A 21,126-nucleotide genomic window follows, 5' to 3' on the forward strand; every position below is an offset into this window, starting at 1 on the left:
CCACCAAATGACAAAAGTCGCATAAGGAGCGAGTCCGCTCCCGCGACCGAGGGCTCTGAAAGGGAAACAAGCACAAATAAGGCACAATAGAGCCCCCGTTACCCCCATCCCCCAAACAGACGGTCTAACAATACAAATCCCTAAAAAACATAAGACATGGAAAAAAGCACTTAACTGGCTGCGTGAGCAGCGAAGGAAGATTGAAGGAGGACTGACTATCTACCCATTGTGGACATAGTGGAAGGACTACATTATGGACTGTTGTGAAGACTTATGAGAGTTGTAGTTTATCTATAAATTTTTTCAATGTGTTTTCTGAATGCTTCTTTGGTTTTTGCATATAAGCATTGGTTGAAGCTTTTCTGAGGCTGCTGTGTTTTGATGTAATAATAAATAGCGAAGGAAGAAAAGCATAATCCGAAACCTCCGGTCCTGACATAGAATTAAGGCGTCCATGGTGGTTAGAAATTCTTGTTTTTTTCTTGTAATCCACTCGTCTGTAGCTTCATCCAGTACATGGGTACTGGCAAACATTTTCCCAAGGGCCATAAAGTGTGATCTGTGATGTGACTGAGGGCCGCACTGATACCAGCAGGGTGACGTTTGTCGCAGGGTGACATTTGGTGGTGTTGGGCAGTTAGAAGGAGGGTGTAGGGGAACCGAAGTTTATACATCTGGTGACTGGATTGCACAATGTGATTCCAGAAAACATTAAATTAATCCTGGCTTTCCCCACTTAACCAAATTCTGTGATCCTAGGCAATTGTATTGACATTGAAATACATGACTTCAGGATCTGCGATGTACAAAGCCTTGTCCTTTGTTTGATTCAATAAACTATAATATTGTTCAGGTATAATAGAAATCCATTCCATCCAAAGAGTGCATATAACAAGTGACATGACTTAGTTCACCATAGGCGTTGTTAGGGTGTGGGGAAGAATTATTGTTTCTACGTTCATTTTTCAAAACCATCTTTAACAAACAAAAAATGTATTGTACTGATCTAATCTGATGTACTAAGGTGAAGAGACTTTGCCACATTTTTACACTTGGGCTGCAAGATGGTTTTAAAAACAATGGTGCTTTTACAGTTAAGCAGTGCAGGTCAACTTAGTTACTTTCTTGAACTTCAATTAACCATTGGATAAATGCTTTATTTAACTTCTTTTAATGAGTGCTGAGTCAAGTAAACAGCCCAGTGCTGCTGTGACTGGGGGTCGCATGTAAAGGTCCGGAGCACTGCACACGGCCCCCGGGCCGTGAGTATCACTGACACAGTAAGTTCCTGGTGGTATTTAGTAGACGGCTGGTCGGGTCTACTTGTAAGAGTTCATAATTCCTTCCATCACGTAGAAGAGTAAGGCATGCTTCTCTGTATTCATCTTTCCCTTGGATGACTCTAGCTCTCCCTTTGTCTCTGGGCTTGGTGACAAGATGACCTTTTTTGCTAGGGGTTTTTAAGGCCATTCTCACATTTCTAGTGATAGTGTGATAGGTGTCTCTCCTGGGATTCAGTTCCTCTTATTTTTTTTAATCCCTGCCTCTTCAAAGGCCTATACTTCTTGGGGTATTGTGGCAGGAGGAGGGTTAACTGACCAATAAATAAAGAGGCCCCCTGTTATGAATGCAGGGCAGACAGCAGGGGAGAACAAGAGCAACCAAACTAGAAACAGCCTGCCCTGATAGATGCAAGTTAGCGGCTCACAAGGAGTCCAAAGGATTCAAATTAACAACATTGAGCTCACCACAACACACAATCAGGCCACACGATTGATCAGACTACATATAGAAAAATAGATATTTTTATTCTCATTTTAGCTTCGTAGTGCATCAAAAAAAAATTAAAATAACAATACAATTTATAACATTTCACATTTCACAAAGTTCCATAACGACCCCACCTTACCCTCTCAACAATCATCGAACATCATCCTTTCTCTTCACTTATACCTCCTTTCACATTCACACAACTAACCATACGAAACACAGTTCATACAACATCCTCATAATCAATTAACAAAGTAATGCATTTAGGGACCCAAAGGGGTCTTCTCGGCACAAGGGCGTAGACCCAAGATCAAACTAGAAGGATCCGAAGAGACAACGCCGACGCGCGTTTCGGTGCTAGGGCTGATCTTATGGCTGCACCTTCATCAGGGCTTGTGCGTAGGTGGGGTGGGGTAGAACAAGACAATCAAATCAGTGGCCAATCTGTAGTATATAAACAAACCCGTTTTACAATTTGCACCATAGGAACACATTATATTGACAACATTTCTGTATTATTCTAGTTACATGATTTGCTATGGATTTAAAATGTAATTGATAGGACATGCAAACATGAGAGATATATAATTTTAAAAAAAACATCCTGGTACAAACATTTAGATTGTGGACGTAGTGGGCTCAAAAGTTGTTCATGCATAGTAGATAAAAATGGTTGACAAAAAAGTTCACACATAGGGCGAACAAAAGACAAACCCCTTAGTCACATGCCATTCATACATTCACACCGGTGCCATAGATCTCAACTTCTAAACAGCTCATACTCGTCACCGAATCGGAGCAAGTCCCTATGGTGAGCATAGCTGCACTTTTCTAAAATAGAAAAGGACTCTTCACATCGTTTCGTCCAAGTGCTACAGGAAAGATTTACCTAGAAATTGGGCCGGTCTAGGCCACCAGTGGAATATCTTGTATACCGAAATCCTGGTATCAACGTTGGTGGAGAAAGATACAATAGTGCATCAGAAGTACACCTAAGGAATAGGGATAAAATATCAGCACTAAAGCAATGTTGCAATGGAAAACAAGTTCAAGTTTAGCCTTGTCAGTCTAAAGGAGCTCTGTGTAGAATACGCCAAATACTCACCTAATTAAGGGTTCATTTCCAGACAATGGCTTGGGCACGGAAAGCTAATTCTAGGTATGTAAACCTCCGCGGTTCAAACAAGGCCCGTCTCCAGGCAGTGGTCAAGAGCTGCAGAATAAGAAAATAGGATCCGTAAGGACCAAACCGAACATATAACAAAGTAGCTACATAGGTTCGCACCAGATGGTATAATTCAAAACCTATTCTCTGACAACGGCTTGTAGGTGACTAATAATTACCCTGTGTTGCGCCCAACAAGATGTCACACGATCACAAGGATTCGTCACAGGGACTTGTAGGCAAATTTCCAAGGCAAGGTTCGCCGGGGCACAAACACTCAGTTTTGGTCAAAGGTCACGCACTGCTTAAAAAAAAAGAAGGAATTTTTATGGGAGTTGAAGCAGGACATGCTGCATAAATGCTATGAAATTTCAACCTGATTCGTGTGCCTATTCCTAAACAAGAGATTGATAGTGATCGGTAATTCTATGGCAGGACAGGAGGCTCAGATTATGCTTTCTCGATTTCTTTACTACAAACAGCAGCCAATAGGAATACAGTAAAGAAATGAAAAACTACCAATCCCATGAACCCTTAGGTAACCATAGAGAGCATATCCCTATATAAAGAACCATAGAGGATAAGACTTCCTCTTTCTTTGCTGCTTCGCAGCCAGTTAAGTCATTTCTACTTTTCATGCTATTTGTATGGTATTGCTTAATTGTATTTGACTTATTGCTTAATTGTGTTTGGCTTATTGCTGGTTTCCTACGCTGCTCGCAGCGTTTCTGACCTTGCCTTTACGTGTATGCGGCCAACCAGAGGTCACGTGGTCGCAGAGGCTCGTTACTGGGTCTCGTCAGCAAAATACCGTGGCAATCATCGCAGGTTCACAGACATTCAGTTTCAGTTCCGACGGTTCTTATATGGATACTGAAAAACAATACAGCCCAAGCGGAACCAACCATTAATAAAGGTGTTCGACTGAACATGATTTCAAAATATTAAATCAAAAGGATGATTTTAAGCTAAGGTACGGTCTATATCAGCCTCAAAAAGGGAGACACGCGGCTCAGGAAGATCAAATCAGGAGCCCTGCTAAACAGATGGTCATAGGGAATCAAGGCATAAAGAAGAGGAACAACAAGGTTCGAGCCATAGCCTCTCAAGGTTAATGAAACAAATACATAAAGCTAGCGGGCCGAGAGAATCGGCTGAACGGAGGCCAAAGGAAGCCGTAGAAACCAGGGATACCAAGGAATCGGAGTTCTCAGGGTCATGCCCGATTACCCGAGGTGTCGAATCCAGGGCCGAAATAGTGCCGCTTTCCGTGCCTCCGTCACGTCAGGAGTGCTCCAGTAAAGGTTAGAATCCGCGTCTTACAGGGTTTAAATAGCGGGCCCAACCTGACGAGATTGTTCAGTCACGGCACCTGAGTAACAGTTTTCCCAGGCAACAAGACTCGATCTAAAAGAAGGACCGGATATTGGATTGGATTCTCTTACTTTACTGGTTAATGACGCTTGTTAAATGATCCGTGAACCCAGTGCTTATATGATCTGACAGGCGCGATGAATTCCAGAGATGGAATTTAAAAAGAACAGAGATGCGCTGTTTCATAAGCCCGCATGGTGCACCCTGGGAGCGGCGCATCGTAAATCTGAAACACATAGGATTTATCCGGGATTTGGAAAGAAAAACAAAATAAAAAGTAAGACAACTAGGTTCACGTTCCACAAACGTGCTATCTCTGTTAAAATACCTAGCACGCTTGAAGGAGTCCCTGATGAGACGGTGTGGGTATCCCCGTCTGGACAGCTTATCTTTTAGTATGTCAGACTGTTGGAGAAAGTCTCTCATCTGGGAACAATTTCTCCTCAGTCTGAGAAATTGGCTGAAGGGAATCGAGTCACGCTGGCACCGCGGATGGAAGCTTCCATACTCTAGTAGGGTGTTTCTGGCGGTGGGTTTTGTGTATAGAGACACAAATAGTTGTCCATTCTCGTGTCTTACCCATACATCCAGAAACTCTACCTGCACGTCACTTATCTTGGCAGTGAAGCGTAGATTAGGGTCAGCAGCATTCAACCAGGAAGTGAATTCGTTCAAGGAAGCCTGGTCGCCACTCCAGATGAAAAAATTATCATCAATGAAGCGCGACCAGGCTCGAACATTCTCATAAAATGGTGCCACTTCGTTATAGATGTTAGTCTCTTCGATATGGCCCATATAAAGGCAAGCTACACTGGGGGCACAAGAGGCCCCCATGCTGACTCCCTTCACTTGGTGGAAGTATTGTTGATTAAACTCAAAATAGTTCTCACCGAGAACAATTTTCAAAAAGTTTAAAATAACCAAAGCGTTGGGAAGGTTTGCTTGTCTGATCAGTAAGTCTTCAAGAACCGAAAGGGCCCCTTCCTGGGGAATGTTAGAGTATAGGGACTCTAGGTCCATCGTCACAAGGAGCTCCGAGTTGGAATCAAAAGGCAGATTTTCGATCTTTGAAATAAAGTGACCCGTGTCTCTGATGAAGGACCTAAGTTCACTCACCAGAGGTTTAAGGAATTTATCGATATATTTCGATAAGGGTTCCGTTGCTGCTCCAATGGTGGAAACAATCGGGCGCATAGGTGGATCATTCTGGTTCTTGTGAACTTTAGGAAGACCATAAATATTGGGCATCCTAGTGAACGTTGGTGTCAAAAATTCAGCTTCTTTGGTGCAAATAAGGCCAGCATCGCCAGCTGCAGTCACTAGATTCAGGATGCGTTGTTTAAGGCCTTCTTCTGGGCATCTCGGTATTTTTTGATAATGTGTGTCAGAGGCTAGAAGAGAGTTCATCTTGTCAATGTAGGTAGGAGTCTTGAAAACAACAATGCCCCCGCCTTTATCGCTAGGCTTGATGGTAAGTTCAGGGTTGTTGCATAATTCTTTTAGGGCCCTCCTTTCTTCACGAGGGAGATTGCTGTCAGGGAAGGGAACAAACTTTAACAATCTGTCCAACTTGTTGATGACAGCCTTTTCGAACACACCCACCTCGGGTCCAAGGACATCGAGGCTGGGGGTAAAATTGGACGGGGGCTTAAGGCCAGAAACATTTTCAGGTTCTTCAAGGGTGGATCGTGACAAGAAAAATTTCTTTAAACGTATTTTTCTAAAGAACGAATGGACGTCCTTCATAAGTTCAAAGCGATCCAATTTGGTGGTCGGAACGAAGGAAAGGCCATGGGATAGAAGGGCCAAGGACTCGTCAGCAGTAAGCGTGTCAGATAAATTAAACACTGGGATATTATTCACCTTCTCCAGTACTGTGTGTTCCTGGTCTGGATGTATCTCTGAGGACGGGCCTGGCCTTGGTGAAAGTGGGGCACTTGAGGTGTCCGATTTCTGGGTCTTGGATTGCCCCTGCGGTTGGATAAAAAATGATCCTGGCCATTAGATCTGTCAAATGAGTCTGGGTGTTGTTGGAAGCCCGTACTATAGTTGGAATCAAGGTTAGGAACACGTTCCCCGTCCGAGTCAGTGGTATCTGAGAAGTTTTGCACTCTTCTGTACCCTCCTCTAGTATTCCCCTGATAACGATCGCCATTGTCCGAATTAGAATGACCTCCTCTTGTGTTTCCCTGCTGTCGATCCCCGTAGTCCTAATTAGAATAGAACTGCGGGGTCAGGAAGGGATAGGCCTTTTCCTGAGAGAACAATCTTACATCTTTCCTGTATTTCTCCATCTTCCTTTTGAGAAGATATTCAGCAAAAGAGTCAATTTCCAAACTGATCTCTTCTAGTTTTTTCTTTCCCAGGTCTACTGAATTGTCTTTTTTAAGCTTCTCTTCCAGTTCCTCAATCTCTTTGGCTAGGGCAGCCAAAACTTCACGTACCGTTTCTACAATAAGCATCATATAATCCCTAGAGCATCTGTTAGAGATAAGGGCCCATTTCTCTAGGAAATGACGCAATTCAACAAATAATCCCGGGATGTTTCTGACTCTAAGGCCTATGGGAATGGTTCCAGCTTTTAGATAATCTAACATGAATTTGGCATGTGCTTCAGTACGGAGGGATTTCTTTCTGAGGTTCAGCAATTTATCCCTTTCTCCATCTAATCCTTTAGATAAGGTAAAATGGCTATCGGTACCCTCCGTTGCGCCAATCATCCGCGCGAAATCCTCATCCGTAAAACCAAAAGTTTTAATGCTTTCCATTTTGATTATGCTGGCTGCACACCAGACACTTTCTCAGAGGGACTTGCAGATTAAATGAACAATCTGCCACAAAAATCGTTTATTCACAACGTAGCACCTCACAACATTCAAAACTTCAGATATTCATAGCGATTCAGGGGTTGCAAGACAACACACATACACCCCACAGCACAGGGCTGGGAAAATTGACCAATAAATAAAGGGGCCGCCTGTTATGAATGCAGGGTAGACAGCAGGGGAGAACAAGAGCAACCAAACTAGAAACAGCCTGCCCTGATAGATGCAAGTTAGCGGCTCACAAGGAGTCCAAAGGATTCAAATTAACAACATTGAGCTCACCACAACACACAATCAGGCCACACGATTGATCAGACTACATATAGAAAAATAGATATTTTTATTCTCATTTTAGCTTCGTAGTGCATCAAAAAAAAATTAAAATAACAATGCAATTTATAACATTTCACATTTCACAAAGTTCCATAACGACCCCACCTTACCCTCTCAACAATCATCGAACATCATCCTTTCTCTTCACTTATACCTCCTTTCACATTCACACAACTAACCATACGAAACACAGTTCATACAACATCCTCATAATCAATTAACAAAGTAATGCATTTAGGGACCCAAAGGGGTCTTCTCGGCACAAGGGCGTAGACCCAAGATCAAACTAGAAGGATCCGAAGAGACAACGCCGACGCGCGTTTCGGTGCTAGGGCTGATCTTATGGCTGCACCTTCATCAGGGCTTGTGCGTAGGTGGGGTGGGGTAGAACAAGACAATCAAATCAGTGGCCAATCTGTAGTATATAAACAAACCCGTTTTACAATTTGCACCATAGGAACACATATTGACAACATTTCTGTATTATTCTAGTTACATGATTTGCTATGGATTTAAAATGTAATTGATAGGACATGCAAACATGAGAGATATATAATTTTTAAAAAACCATCCTGGTACAAACATTTAGATTGTGGACGTAGTGGGCTCAAAAGTTGTTCATGCATAGTAGATAAAAATGGTTGACAAAAAAGTTCACACATAGGGCGAACAAAAGACAAACCCCTTAGTCACATGCCATTCATACATTCACACCGGTGCCATAGATCTCAACTTCTAAACAGCTCATACTCATCACCGAATCTGAGCAAGTCCCTATGGTGAGCATAGCTGCACTTTTCTAAAATAGAAAAGGACTCTTCACATCGTTTCATCCAAGTGCTATAGGAAAGATTTACCTAGAAATTGGGCCGGTCTAGGCCACCAGCGGAATATCTTGTATACCGAAATCCTGGTATCGACGTTGGTGGAGAAAGATACAATAGTGCATCAGAAGTACACCTAAGGAATAGGGATAAAATATCAGCACTAAAGCAATGTTGCAATGGAGAACAAGCTCAAGTGTAGCCTTGTCAGTCTAACGGAGCTCTGTGTAGAATCCGCCAAATACTCACCTAATTAAGGGTTCATTTCCAGACAATGGCTTGGGCACGGAAAGCTAATTCTAGGTATGTAAACCTCCACGGTTCAAACAAGGCCCGTCTCCAGGCATTGGTCAAGAGCTGCAGAATAAGAAAATAGGATCCGTAAGGACCAAACCAACATATAACAAAGTAGCTACATAGGTTCGCACCAGATGGTATAATTCAAAACCTATTCTCTGACAACGGCTTGTAGGTGACTAATAATTACCCTGTGTTGCGCCCAACAAGATGTCACACGATCACAAGGATTCGTCACAGGGACTCGTAGGCAAATTTCCAAGGCAAGGAGGAGGGTTAAAAAAAGTTTCTTTTCTTTTTCAAAGTCCTGTGTCCATCATCTGTATTAATTGATTGGGTTGTTCTTGACAAACACTTCGACATGAATTTTCATAAAGAACTCGGCTAGTTTTCATCGCATTTTTAATTTATCCATTTGGGTAGTAGGAACGAATCCCAGTCCCTTTTTGAGCACAAAGTGTATGTGTGGATGGTTCCTCAGTGGTAAAGTTGACCACCATATCTACAGACTGCTTGGGCCCGCCTGTTGATCCTGTATGTTCATTCCTTGTGTATTTTTCTTGTCCCACTAGATTCTCCTGCCTCCACATCGGCCATGTCTCCCTCTCCTTTCTCTAGAAAACGTTGGTTTGAGGAAGAGGATATGCTGGTGTTGTGGGGGTGCCAGGGAAAGATTGCTGTCCATAGTTGCCTGGCCAAATAAAACTTGATTCAGTGGGTATGTGGGGTTATAGTAACCTCCTCTTTTGTTGTCTGCGTTTGCCTCTCCAACTTTGGTTGGAGTTATCACTTGACCATACTTCGGTGAGTAAGAGTATTCCGAATCACTTCTTCCTGAGGATTCTACATCAGAGTTATATTTATTTTCATAATTATTATGGGTGTATGGATAGCTCCTTTCTTGTGAACTTTTTTTTTATATCATTATGCAATTTTGCTCAACATGAGAAAATCCTTATGTTCTACTATCTCTTTGTTGACATCCTTCAATTTCTTCTTGTAGACAGTTATCTTAACCTGGGTATTGAGAAAGTCCTTGCTAGCGTTAACTTTTATCAGCATAATGTCTGAGAGTATTTTTGCCATGTTTATAAACAGAATGAGCCAGTCCCTTGAGCAACACCATGCGATGAGGGACCATTCTCTTTTTAATAAAGGGTCCTCCAGAAAGAATCTGGGTTCATTGGTTTCCAGGAGGCCGATGGGGAGTGTGTTGGCCCGCAGGTATTCTGTCATGTTTGTCCCATGGAGAAGGGTCTTCATTTGGTTTCTTTACAGTTCTTTGTGTTTGTCCCAATTCTGTGACGGAGCTAGGCCTTGTGTGATATTGGTGTTGCAACACCATGAGATGAGGGACCATTCTCGGTTTAATAAAGGGCCCTCAAGAAAGATTTTGGGTTTGTTGGCTTCCAGGAGGTCTGTGAGGACTGCGTTCTCTCACAGGTGTTCTGCCATGTTTGCCCGTGGAGAAGGGTCTTCATTTGGTTTCTTTCCAGTTCTTTGAGTTCGTCCCAATTCTGTGATTGAACTATGCTTTCTGTGATATTGGTGTCGCAATCCCATGCGATGAGGAACCATTCTCTTTTTAATAAAGGGTCCTCCAAAAAGATTCTGGGTTTGTTGGTTTTCAGGAGGCCTATGGGGGCTGCGTTGGCTTGCAGATATTCTGTCATGTTGCCCCATGGGGAAGGGTCTTCATTTAGTTTCTTTTCAGTTCTTTGAGTTCGTCCCAATTCTGTGACTGAGCTAGGCTTTGTGTGATGTGTCTGGAAGTAGTGAGGGGGCTGATCCCTGCAGCTGTGTGGTGCTCAAAGTTCTCTGGGGGGGTGTAAGTTGGGAGATCCCTTACTGTATCAAATGATAAGTGGTTATGCCCCCCCTTTTTAGCAATATAAAAAGAGCTGCCTGGAATACTAACAAGCACACCATGACATTTAGGGGTCATGGTGAACCCGATGATAAAGCATGCAATGTCTAAATAGTGTTTCTTCTAACAGAGGGGTACCTCAATGTTTATTGAATAGCTTTCAAGGGAGGACGTACCTTTATCCTTTGACACAGGGAAGGATCGTCTAACCCCCTTGGGTTCGCAGGTCTCCCAACCACCTGTACCATAGTTTTAAGAATAACCACTGAACTGCCAGTAACTATGCAGTTATCATCAGCGACCGTCTAAGCTACTTCATCGTCTGATACCTGCCTTCAGCATGAGAACGTTGGTGGAAATGTGAGCGTGCATAGCCCTGACCAAGGTAAATACACGTTTTTTAAATTTATTGAGATGCGCCAGGACAATACTTTAACCTCTGCCGTGCATCGGGCGGACCCCGGCCGTCGCGGTGGGCTTGTGCATCGCACGGCCAGGAGCCGTCCGATTCGCGTAAGCGTAGAATTCAAAATTTGCAAACATTCGTGACAAGAATTTTCAATTCTATTAAGGACTAGGAGGCGAGGATTATGCTAGTCTCATTTCTTTATTGAAATGCCCAGCAGCCAAGTAAAAACTACATTACCCAGAAACACTTGGGTGATAACCATAGAGTCTCATAGTATAAATAAGCACACAGACAATACCACATCCTCTTTCTTTGGTGAGGAGAATCCAGGAAACAGCAAAAGAGTTCGAAACAGTCAATGTAACAGCAAAGGCAGTCCATGGAAAAGACGGCAGCTGAGAACCCAAACAGCCGAAGGCAGAACAGGAACAATCTTCAGAGAAGAAAACAGGTACTCCTACGGTGAGCCGGAGATACATCACTTTGGATCAGAGCCTGAAAAGAGACACAAAGCCGTAATACACGTCCAGTATAACAGGAACATGTCAAAACAAGGGTGGGAAAAGAAGGCAATAGATACTGTGGAAAAAACAGAATAATGCATAAACAAGTGTCATTATACACAATGTACAATCCATGGGTGGGATAATCCTCGCCTCCTAGTCCTTAATAGAATTGAAAATTCTTGTCACGAATGTTTGCAAATTTTGAATTCTATTACAGGACAGGAGGCTCCGATTATGCTTGTTCAAAGCTCTTCCAACACCACAGAAGCAACCGTAGGTACAGGTTTAAAGTAAAAGGTCTTAAACACAGAATCAGTCGACCAATCAGCAGCCTTCATGATGTCACTTAAGGTGACTCCCAAAGAAAAAGCCTTAGAGGCCATGGCCCCACGAGCAGAATGAGCACCAAAAACAGAAACATCAATACCTGCCTCTCCCATAAGCCACCGTACCCAGCGAGCCAATGTAGCAGGGGTAACGGGGCGGAAAGGCTTCAACAATGCAATCAACAATTGACCTTGCATATCAGAACGAAGATTGGAAGTACTCACCTCATAAGTTTTAAGGCATTGGACCACACAAAGGTTCGGACGAGCCGGAAAAGAAGGGTAAGAGATAATATCAGTATTAGTTTTGGTGCGCCTGGAAAGGCGAAATGTAACCCCTTCCGGAGTAAAACTCCGTCCAGCAAGATCCAATGCATGAACATCCGAAATCCGTTTGCAAGAAAGTAAACAGAGCAACATGGTAAGCTTGGCCGAAAGCTGTTTGCGAGACAGCAAGGCATTGACAGGCCAGGCTTCCAGAAAACGCAAAACAACCGAAACGTCCCATAAAGCAACATATTTGGGACGCGGAGGAACAGCCATACGAACACCTTTAAGGATCTTGGACACCAGAGGATGCTCCCCCACAGGTTTACCATCAATAGGAACATGGCCCGCCGAAATAGCAGAGCGGAAATTGTTGATGGTACGGTACGCCAAGCCAGAGGCAGAATACAGGGAGGCCAAAAAATTGACAATCAAAGAGACATCAGCTGATGTTGGATCAACTTGTCGTTGAGCACACCAATCACTCCAACGTTTCCATGAACCTCTGTAACGTTTGTGAGTAGCCGGGGCCCAGGCGTTGCTGAGGAGTCTGGTAGCGTCCGTTGAAAGGCCTGACACCGCCCAACGGTCCCCGAAATCCGCCACGCCAGGAGAAGGAGAGAGCCTGACTGAACTAGGGGATGCGGATTCAGAAGAGGATCTAACAGGAGATTCCGCTTCCGAGGCAGAAGAAATGGCAATGCGCAAGTCATTTCCAGCAGAACAGGGAACCACGGTTGAGCCCGCCACAGAGGAGTGATCAGAATCAGCTCCGCCTGGAAACGTGTCACGTAGGCCAGAACCCTGGGGATCATCATAAACGGGGGAAACGCATAACAGAGGGAGGGCGGCCACGGTTGAAGGAAAGCATCCGTCGCCAGAGCCTCCGGATCCGGTCTCCAACTGAAGAACCGGGGAAGTTGGGTATTGAGCCGGGACGCAAAGAGGTCGATCTGACAAGGGCCCCAAGTCCGTTGAAGTTGTCGAAACACCCGCGGATGGAGTCTCCAGTCGCTGAAATCCCTCAGGTATCTGGAGTTCCAATCCGCCACAACATTGCGACAACCCGGAAGGTATTCCGCAATAACAGTGATCTTGTTGTGCAGACAGTAATGCCAAAACTCCTTGGCGATCTCCGCCAACAACCTCGAACGAGTCCCTCCGAGTTTGTTGATGTAACGGACTGCCGACACATTGTCCATCCGGAGAAGGATACAGCAGCGGGACTGAAGCGGAGATAGACATTTGATCGCGAACGATCCCGCCAGTAACTCCAAACAATTGATGTGGAGAGAAAGTTCCTGTGGGGACCACCGGCCCCCCGTCATGACCGAGCCGCAGCGGGCCCCCCAACCCCACTGACTGGCATCCGACTCGATCACAATCTCCGGAGAGGACCCGAAGAGGGCTCTGCCGTTCCAGGCCTCCATGTGAGTCAACCACCACTTCATTTCCGATTTCGCATCCTCCGACAGAGGGATGTGGTCGGAATAACGAAGGCCCCTCTGAAGATGTTGAATTTTCAGGCGTTGCAACGCTCGATAATGCAGCGGAGCCGGAAAGATGGCTTGCAGAGAGGATGCTAAAAGACCGACAACTCGTGCCAACGATCTCAATGACACCGTCGGACTCGAGACAACAGAAGTCAATTCCCTCTTGATGTATCGAATCTTCTGACGAGGTAACAGAAGTTGACAAGAGAGGGAATTGATTTGGAACCCCAAGAAATCTATCACCTGAGTAGGAAGAAGTACAGATTTGGGAACATTGACCAAAAAACCCAGAGACTGAAGAAGATCGATGGTCCATGACAGATGAGTCATAAGCTTGACTGGACAGTCCGCCAGGAGGAGGATGTCGTCCAAATAAATGATCAAGCGAACCCCGCGACTGCGGAGGGACTCTACAACCGGACGCAACAGTTTCGTGAAGCACCACGGTGCTGAAGAAAGGCCGAAGGGAAGGACCCGAAACTGATACCAAATCCCCAGCCACTGGAACTGAAGAAAGCGGCAATGGGGCGGAAAAATCGGAACAGAGAGGTAAGCATCCTTGAGGTCTAGACGGACCATCCAATCCCGTTCCCTCAGGAGATCCCTCAACAGATGGATGCCCTCCATCTTGAAGTGGCGGTATACTATTCCCGCATTGAACTCCTTCAGATTGAGGACCAACCTCGATCCCCCTCCCTTCTTGTCTACCAGGAAGATTGAGCTGGCAAAGCCCCGAGGATGGCGTACTGTCGGCACAATCGCCCCTTTCTGCTCCAGTGATCGGAGTTCGTCTGTGATGAACTCTTGACTTTGCTTTGAGAAGCGGAGAGGAAAGGGAGGATGGGACTGACGAACAGGCTGATAGAATTCGAGCTTGAAGCCCTGAACCGTGTCCAGCACCCATGCATCGCTGGAGATTGAGCGCCAGTTCTCTAGAAAATGGCGAATCCTGCCCCCCAGAACAACACTGCATGCAGGAAGAATTCTCACCTGAAGTGGCGGAATCGTGATATCCGCCGGAGGAACCACCAGCACGTCCTTTTTTAAATTGGCCACGACCTTTCCGTGAGGGATAGAAGTTGGAACGCTGGGAATATCCCGAATCCTGTTGGCCTCCACGATGGGACTGGTACCCCCTCTGGGAGGGCTGTTGCTGACCACGGCCGGAGGAACGTCCCCTACTTCTTCCGGCCCTGTTGAAAACCGGACGAAGGGTCCGGCGCAGAGATGCCTGTGCCTTATCCAGGCCACTGAAGGTATTCACGAAGTTGGTTAGTTCCTTAAGAAATGGCTGGCCGAAAAGTAGACCCTGCGCTGCAGGTCCCGACTCCGAAGTCGCCAGTTCGGACAGCTTAGGATCTAATTTGAGTAAGATGGAACGGCGCCGCTCGCTAGAGAGCGCACAGTTGGCATTACCCAACTGGCAAATGGCTCGTTGAGCCCAGTTAATGAGTTCATCAGGATCAACCATCCTGTGTGTACTCTTTGCGAGAAACCCCAGGTCTAACATCTTGGTGAGGGGCCCCAAGAGATCCAAAACCTTGTCTTGGCAAGCCCGCCAAGACCTGTCGAGACCCTTTTTTGGATCTTTTGCAAATTTGCGCAAATACGTTGTCATGGTAGGATCCACCTCAGGCGTCTCCGCCAAGTGATCAGCCAAATCTGGGCGTGGGCATTCGGAACGGAGGCGAGCACGTACCTCCTTCTCGAAGGGTTGACGTATGTGCTGCTGAACGTACTCCGTTACCTCCGGGGAAGGGAGCCAAGCCGTGGACTGAGGGTGGACAATGTCCGCCGGCTCAAAAGTAAGCACAGGAGGTAGGGCTGAAGCATCAACAAAATGTTCCTTACATTTCCTCTTTTTGGGAGGGGGTGGAGCGGGGTCTGAGGACGAAGAGGACTGCAGGTCATCACTCTCGTCATCTTCCACAATAACGGGATGTTTGGCAGCGGACAAGGAATGCGCCAACTTCCGAAAATCCGAAGCATGTGGATTAGCAGGTGAAGAGGAAGAAGACTTCTTAGTCGCAGGGACCCAACCCTGCTGCTTGGCATAATTTGTCAAGTGTCTCTTGAGAGGCGTGATGGCACGCACCATAGCTTTATTCATAGAGTGCTGGACTCCTCGGTCCAAAGCCTCTACAATATGTTGCTCCATGGTGTCTGGAGCCTCTTCATCAAATTCCTCATACTCGTCATAGAAAAATTCACTCATGTTTCACAAGTAGTGTGAAATATATGCCCACACACGAGGAATGAAAATATATAGAAGCCAAAGACTTCAAGTAAAGGGGGGTGAAAAAACCCTCACAGTAAGCCAATTTGTAGAAAAACTACAAGATAAAATATTAGAGAGTGGAGGGAGGGCTTACTGACACCAAAAAACGTCACCCTAGGCAAAGCCTATGCCAATTATTTCAACCAGACTCTTTTCCCAGAGCCTGGCGTCTAAAGGGTCAATCCTGGAGGCCGTGGGCGGTAACGCCGCAGGGGACGTCCTTCAGATAAGCTCCTGTGAGGAAAACAACACGGAGCGCCGGAAAGAGCCAAACGCGCATGCGCATGGAAACCCGGCCGCCTACCAGGAAGGAGAGCAGCTCACGCGAACAGCGCGAGTGCTGCTACGACCCCTGAAAATCCACTCCACTAGGAAATAGAGAGAACGTGGGCACAAAGCGCCCGAACTCAGGGTGGAGAGCCTCGCACCCAGCCGCGCCGCCCCCGAAACGGAAACCGAATGGAATGGCGAGCGAAAGCGCGCGAAGCGCGGAAACAAAGCGGCAATGAAACAAGAAATGCAAGCTGCGCAAGCAATACAAAGCGCAATGAAAAAACAGTAATAGGAAGGTAAGAAGCACTTAACTGGCTGCGGAGCAGCAAAGAAAGAGGATGTGGTATTGTCTGTGTGCTTATTTATACTATGAGACTCTATGGTTATCACCCAAGTGTTTCTGGGTAATGTAGTTTTTACTTGGCTGCTGGGCATTTCAATAAAGAAATGAGACTAGCATAATCGGAGCCTCCTGTCCTGTAATAGAATTCTCCCGCATAGCGGGGAAATGTGCACCGCAGCGAAGCTGTTGAAAAATAAAGTTCTGCCAGGGAAATCTAGGACGTCTGGTCATTGCAATTAAGTGGCACAGTGCAGAACGGTGGAAGAGGTGTGCGCAGTGGCCAGGGTGCCTGACTCCGGACCACTGGGTTCAAGATTTGTTCCCTGCCACCGCGGGCAGGTTAGACCAGCAGCATGTGACTCTGGGCAATAGCGCGCTTAATCTTTCCGACTGCCCCCAGCTCCAGGACACCTCTCCCGAGGTAGCTGTGCCCTTAACAAATGCTGGTACTTCATTTCATTTCAACTCTCTACCTTTGTAAGCTGTTCACCGGCTGATGGTAAGCCTGCAATCTACAGTCTGGCGAAAAAAAGCTCCTTAAGATGGCTCAGTAGGTAGGGTGACCAGACGTCCCTGTTTTCACAGGACGGTCCCCGTTTTTGGAGAAGTGTCCCGACACTTTTCTCCAAGTGACTTCAAATGTCCCCGTTTTCAAACAGTGTCCGGGTTAAACACAGAAATGTCCCTGTTTTTCATTGTTCCGGTTGAGCATGCGCGTGCATGCTCTCTTTGCACTGGTGTTTGCTAGCCTGTGATGTTTTATTGATTTTTGGCAAATATATGCTATAGTCCTTAAAAGTGTAAATGTAATAAAAAGTACTAATGCTACTGTGTAAAGGAGAGGGTTGCCAATAAAAGACCTTGGATTAGTTGTCTGTAATGCTTCATCTCGGTCTGTGGAGGGAGCTGTCATTGTAGTCTTTTTTTCTATGTCTGACAGCTGTCAAATAGTCCTACTTTTATGTCGATGGTTACTGCAAACCGAAGTCTATGACCTGTCTCCGTTTTGTTTTGAGAATCTGCTCACCCTATCAGAAGGTCACTCTGCTGCACAGATGTGTGTGCAACATACGAGTCACAAATTCCGATCTCAGCAAAATAGTTCAGGAATGCATCTACTGCAGAGACATTTGAAACCTGCAGGCCACACTTTGAAATCCAGGAAAGAGCTCAGAGTGTTAATGCATCTGCTGCTGAAATCTGTGTGGAATATATTGGTCAGTTTCCAAACCCAGTAACGTAGCTCAGGTTAATGAGTCTGGTGCACATATGTTTGTAGAGTGTAGAAAACATACGCACTAAATAAAATAGATCTCTACAGCTGGCGCATTAATCCACGTAGCTGTCTCGCGGCAGGTTAAATATATGCCATGTAGATTCACAAATATCTGTAACTGGCACAAGGACACACTGAACTATCTCACTAGCAATGGATTTTGCAGCGTACAGATAGTTGTCACAGCAAGCACACTAGACTTCATCCACCCAGTTGCCAAGCGCAAGCCTTCATGACCCTACTTGTCTGGAGTTTTGGAAGAACAGAAGTGCTCTACTGCGTGGGAGACAGCAGGTGGTGATCTCCGACACTCATTTTTTGGCGACAGGACTTATTTTCCGTGATTAGACTTGGACCCGTAGCAAGAGGAAGGGAGAAAAAGGAAGTAAGAGAAAGACGTGAAACCCCTGACAAAAAAAGGGGAAATAAAAAGAACCGGCGAGACTGAGATACAGAGAGTAAGTGTAGGGTGGGTGGAGATTGGAGAACAAGGCACAATGTGGAATATGTGGAATCGCCCATGGTTCTGTTTTAGACGGGGGAAGGCAACTTTTATTCTCTGCACCTGACCAGGTCCATGTATCACCCCCATGCCCACCTATCAGGTGGCGGGGTTTGATTTTTCTGGGAGTTGCACTTGTGCATCCTTCAACCTTTCAATTTGCAGCTTTCAATCTCAGTAACCTTGAACAGTGATTAATTCATCTACAGCTGCGTGCTCGGGTCCAGGTGAGACTGATTTTCATGCTTCTGAGGTCGATAACAGAAGCGAGTCAGTCGTGCTCAAGTGCGTACAGCAAATTCGGCTTCCACTGAGGACGACAGAAGAGAAGTGTTTATATAGTTACCCGAATGGCTCGCTCTTCCTCTTGGCAGCATTATGGTGGGAGTTTTTCAGGGCTCGGGAGGAACGCCGCACCCCCGCCTTGAATTTGGAAATAATATCGAGTCACAGGCCGAGCAACGGGCGGATGCCGCCCAGTGACTCGTTTCCGCATTTATTTAGACAGGTCTCTTCCCGGATCAGTTGCGCAAGTGTCAGCGTGACGCAAAAGGCAGGCGAGCCGAGGCGAAGCCATGACTCATTGTATGTAGGCTTACTGATCACGGTGCCCTACCCAGCCTCCCAGGGAGGGCTGCCACAGGTTCTGAGTAATACCAGCCATTAGCTCAGAGTGTGTGATTCTGGACGGCCCGGCAACTGGTACTTATCGTAGGATGTATCTATCCTCTTTCCTGTTTCCAACACAACAGGTCTGCATGTTTCTCGTTTAATAATGATATACTTGCAGTATGTTTTGTTGTCTTTTTTGTTGTAGAGCCGGCGTTTGCTCAGACGCCACCTGGGCGCAAATCAATTTGAAGCCCTCGCTTCTGATCTTGAATAAAACGAGGCATTGGAGCCCATTTTGTGTTCCCAGGTCAGTCCCTGACTACATCAGAGCAGTGACTGGCCTCTGAACACCATTATCTCGGTTTTTGTCCCACTTCACCAGATTCAATCCTAGATTCGATCTGTCAGGTTAGTGCCGCCATGTTGTTGGTTCGTGGCAGCAGGTGTGAGGCACAGAAAGGGGATTCGCGGCGTGTTAAGAATGACGGCTATAGCAAGTTACAATTATTAAAAGGAATTCAAAGTGAGTTACGTAAGCCAAGTGAGAGGGTTGCTCGTGGACGCTCATTGTCCGAAATGCCCGAGGTAGTGGAAGTAATATTACACACCCTTTGACTTAATGGTATCCAAGCAAAAAAAACAATTGATGGACAGAATGCAGAACAATGTCATACATTCACCCTAGAACAGAGACCTGGCCCTAAATCAATCTTTTTTTGCTCACCATGCCATTCCAGTTACGACCCAGCCATATGCAAATCAGTCTGGACCCTGCGCCCAATGGGAACAGTCCAGCCCGAACTGCCAGGCCAGGTCCTCCCTGGACTGGAAACAAGCATCCTAGGACCGGTGTCCCATGGCATGCCATGCCATCATATAACCCATGACCCCGAATACTCCAAGGAAGTGATGTCACATGACCTTAATCCTGACATCACAATAATTGACATTCTAGAAATGTCATTTATGTAATGATATAACAACAAAACAGACTAATATCTGTTTTAGATACCACCTATATTTGGGTGTTACACTGAAGTATACAATAAGTGATGGATGGAATGCTTGAATTATTCTCCTTCATTACGCTACTACGTCTGACGTCACTGGCTTTGTCTCCCCTCTCAACCACTCCTTCATGCATCCAGAATTCAAGATCACCAACTGCAATATGCCAGATAGCACTGTTTTATCTATTGCCGTAATGTTCTTTTGTTTCTAAGACAACCCTCCACCGAGCGATATAATCAATATTGCAGAGACGAGATGTGTTTATGCAAACGTTGTCATAAAATACATTTAATGTCTATCACGGGTGCTCTCCTTGGGTTACACAATGTTTGGCCACCAAAGATTTTGGATAAAAAAAAAAACTGTGAGCACACTGCGAGCAAGCCTGTTTGCAAGGGCCTCGCATTAGATCATTCGGATTTCAGTATTCATATGTGAGTAATGTAATGTGTGAATAACATTAATAATGCTTTATTCGGTTTGAAGTGAACCCAAAAGCTCTTCTGTACCCAAAAGCACCAATTGCTTCGAGAACCTTGTGGGGTACAGTGTAAAGTACTGTACATTTGTGAAAGATTGTCGACCCATTGACCTAAGAGGCGATGCCAGAGTAAGGTTATTTTGTGTTGTGTATGCAACTACGTTGGTGCTGAATTAATTTGAAATGTTTTATTGCTGCAAGGTGTATTTGAGATATTCGAGCTGGGCCATGCGCCTGGCACCATATCCCCGCAGAGGGGGTGAAACAGGAAAAGTTGGGGGGACTCAAAGGAGGTCAGGTCACATTGAAGAGAAGCCTGCTGTCAACACACCAGTGTGTAAAATTTGTCCCCGAGACCTGCCCTCGATTTGTGGCACTTTGCAACCGAAAGACCCAGGGGGTCATTCTGGCCAATTCCATGTGCTAGGCCACATGACTTGCACACCTTGCAGTTCATGTTGACACCGTGAGCCAGTTATTTGCAACTTGCAGTCTCATTTAAAGACAATTAAAAAAAAAACAAAGGCAAATGTGACCGGTTTTGAAGAGACAAAACAAGTGATCACTCCTAGAGAATTACACATATTGGAGATCTATTTATTCATGTTGTCTCTCCTAGTATGTGTAGGACCAGTGGGATTCACAAACAAGCATTTGCAATAGGTCTCGCATTCACGCGAGTTTGAGCTATTGGCATTGTAAATGACAATGCCTTTTATTTATATTTAGGGTTTTAAAACATAAATAAAAGGCATTGTCATTGACAATACTAATAGCTTAAACTCTCGCAAATGCGAGACCTTTTGCATTGCAATGAAGGGCCTTCTCAACCGCTTGTTAGATTCTAAATATCAGAAGAGACCAGCCTGCGACGTCTTCAAAGTAGTGATAAAT

The 21,126-nt window shown here is 45.5% G+C and overlaps 1 long non-coding RNA gene across 2 annotated transcripts; it reads right to left on the bottom strand.

The window, feature by feature from the left end:
- Nucleotides 1-1,904: 1,904 nt before the first annotated feature.
- On the bottom strand, nt 1,905-8,376 carry LOC144772962 (uncharacterized). Of its 2 annotated transcripts, XR_013599885.1 has the most exons (4): nt 8,325-8,376; nt 3,115-3,808; nt 2,660-2,983; nt 1,905-2,214 (listed from the first exon to the last, which is right to left on the bottom strand). It is a non-coding gene; the product is annotated as an uncharacterized LOC144772962 (long non-coding RNA). The 2 variants fall into 2 exon arrangements; XR_013599884.1 differs by having other exon boundaries at nt 1,905-2,983.
- Nucleotides 8,377-21,126: the final 12,750 nt, after the last annotated feature.

The sequence above is a fragment of the Lissotriton helveticus genome, chromosome 1_1, assembly GCF_964261635.1.
Source record: "Lissotriton helveticus chromosome 1_1, aLisHel1.1, whole genome shotgun sequence".
NCBI lineage: Eukaryota > Metazoa > Chordata > Amphibia > Caudata > Salamandridae > Lissotriton > Lissotriton helveticus.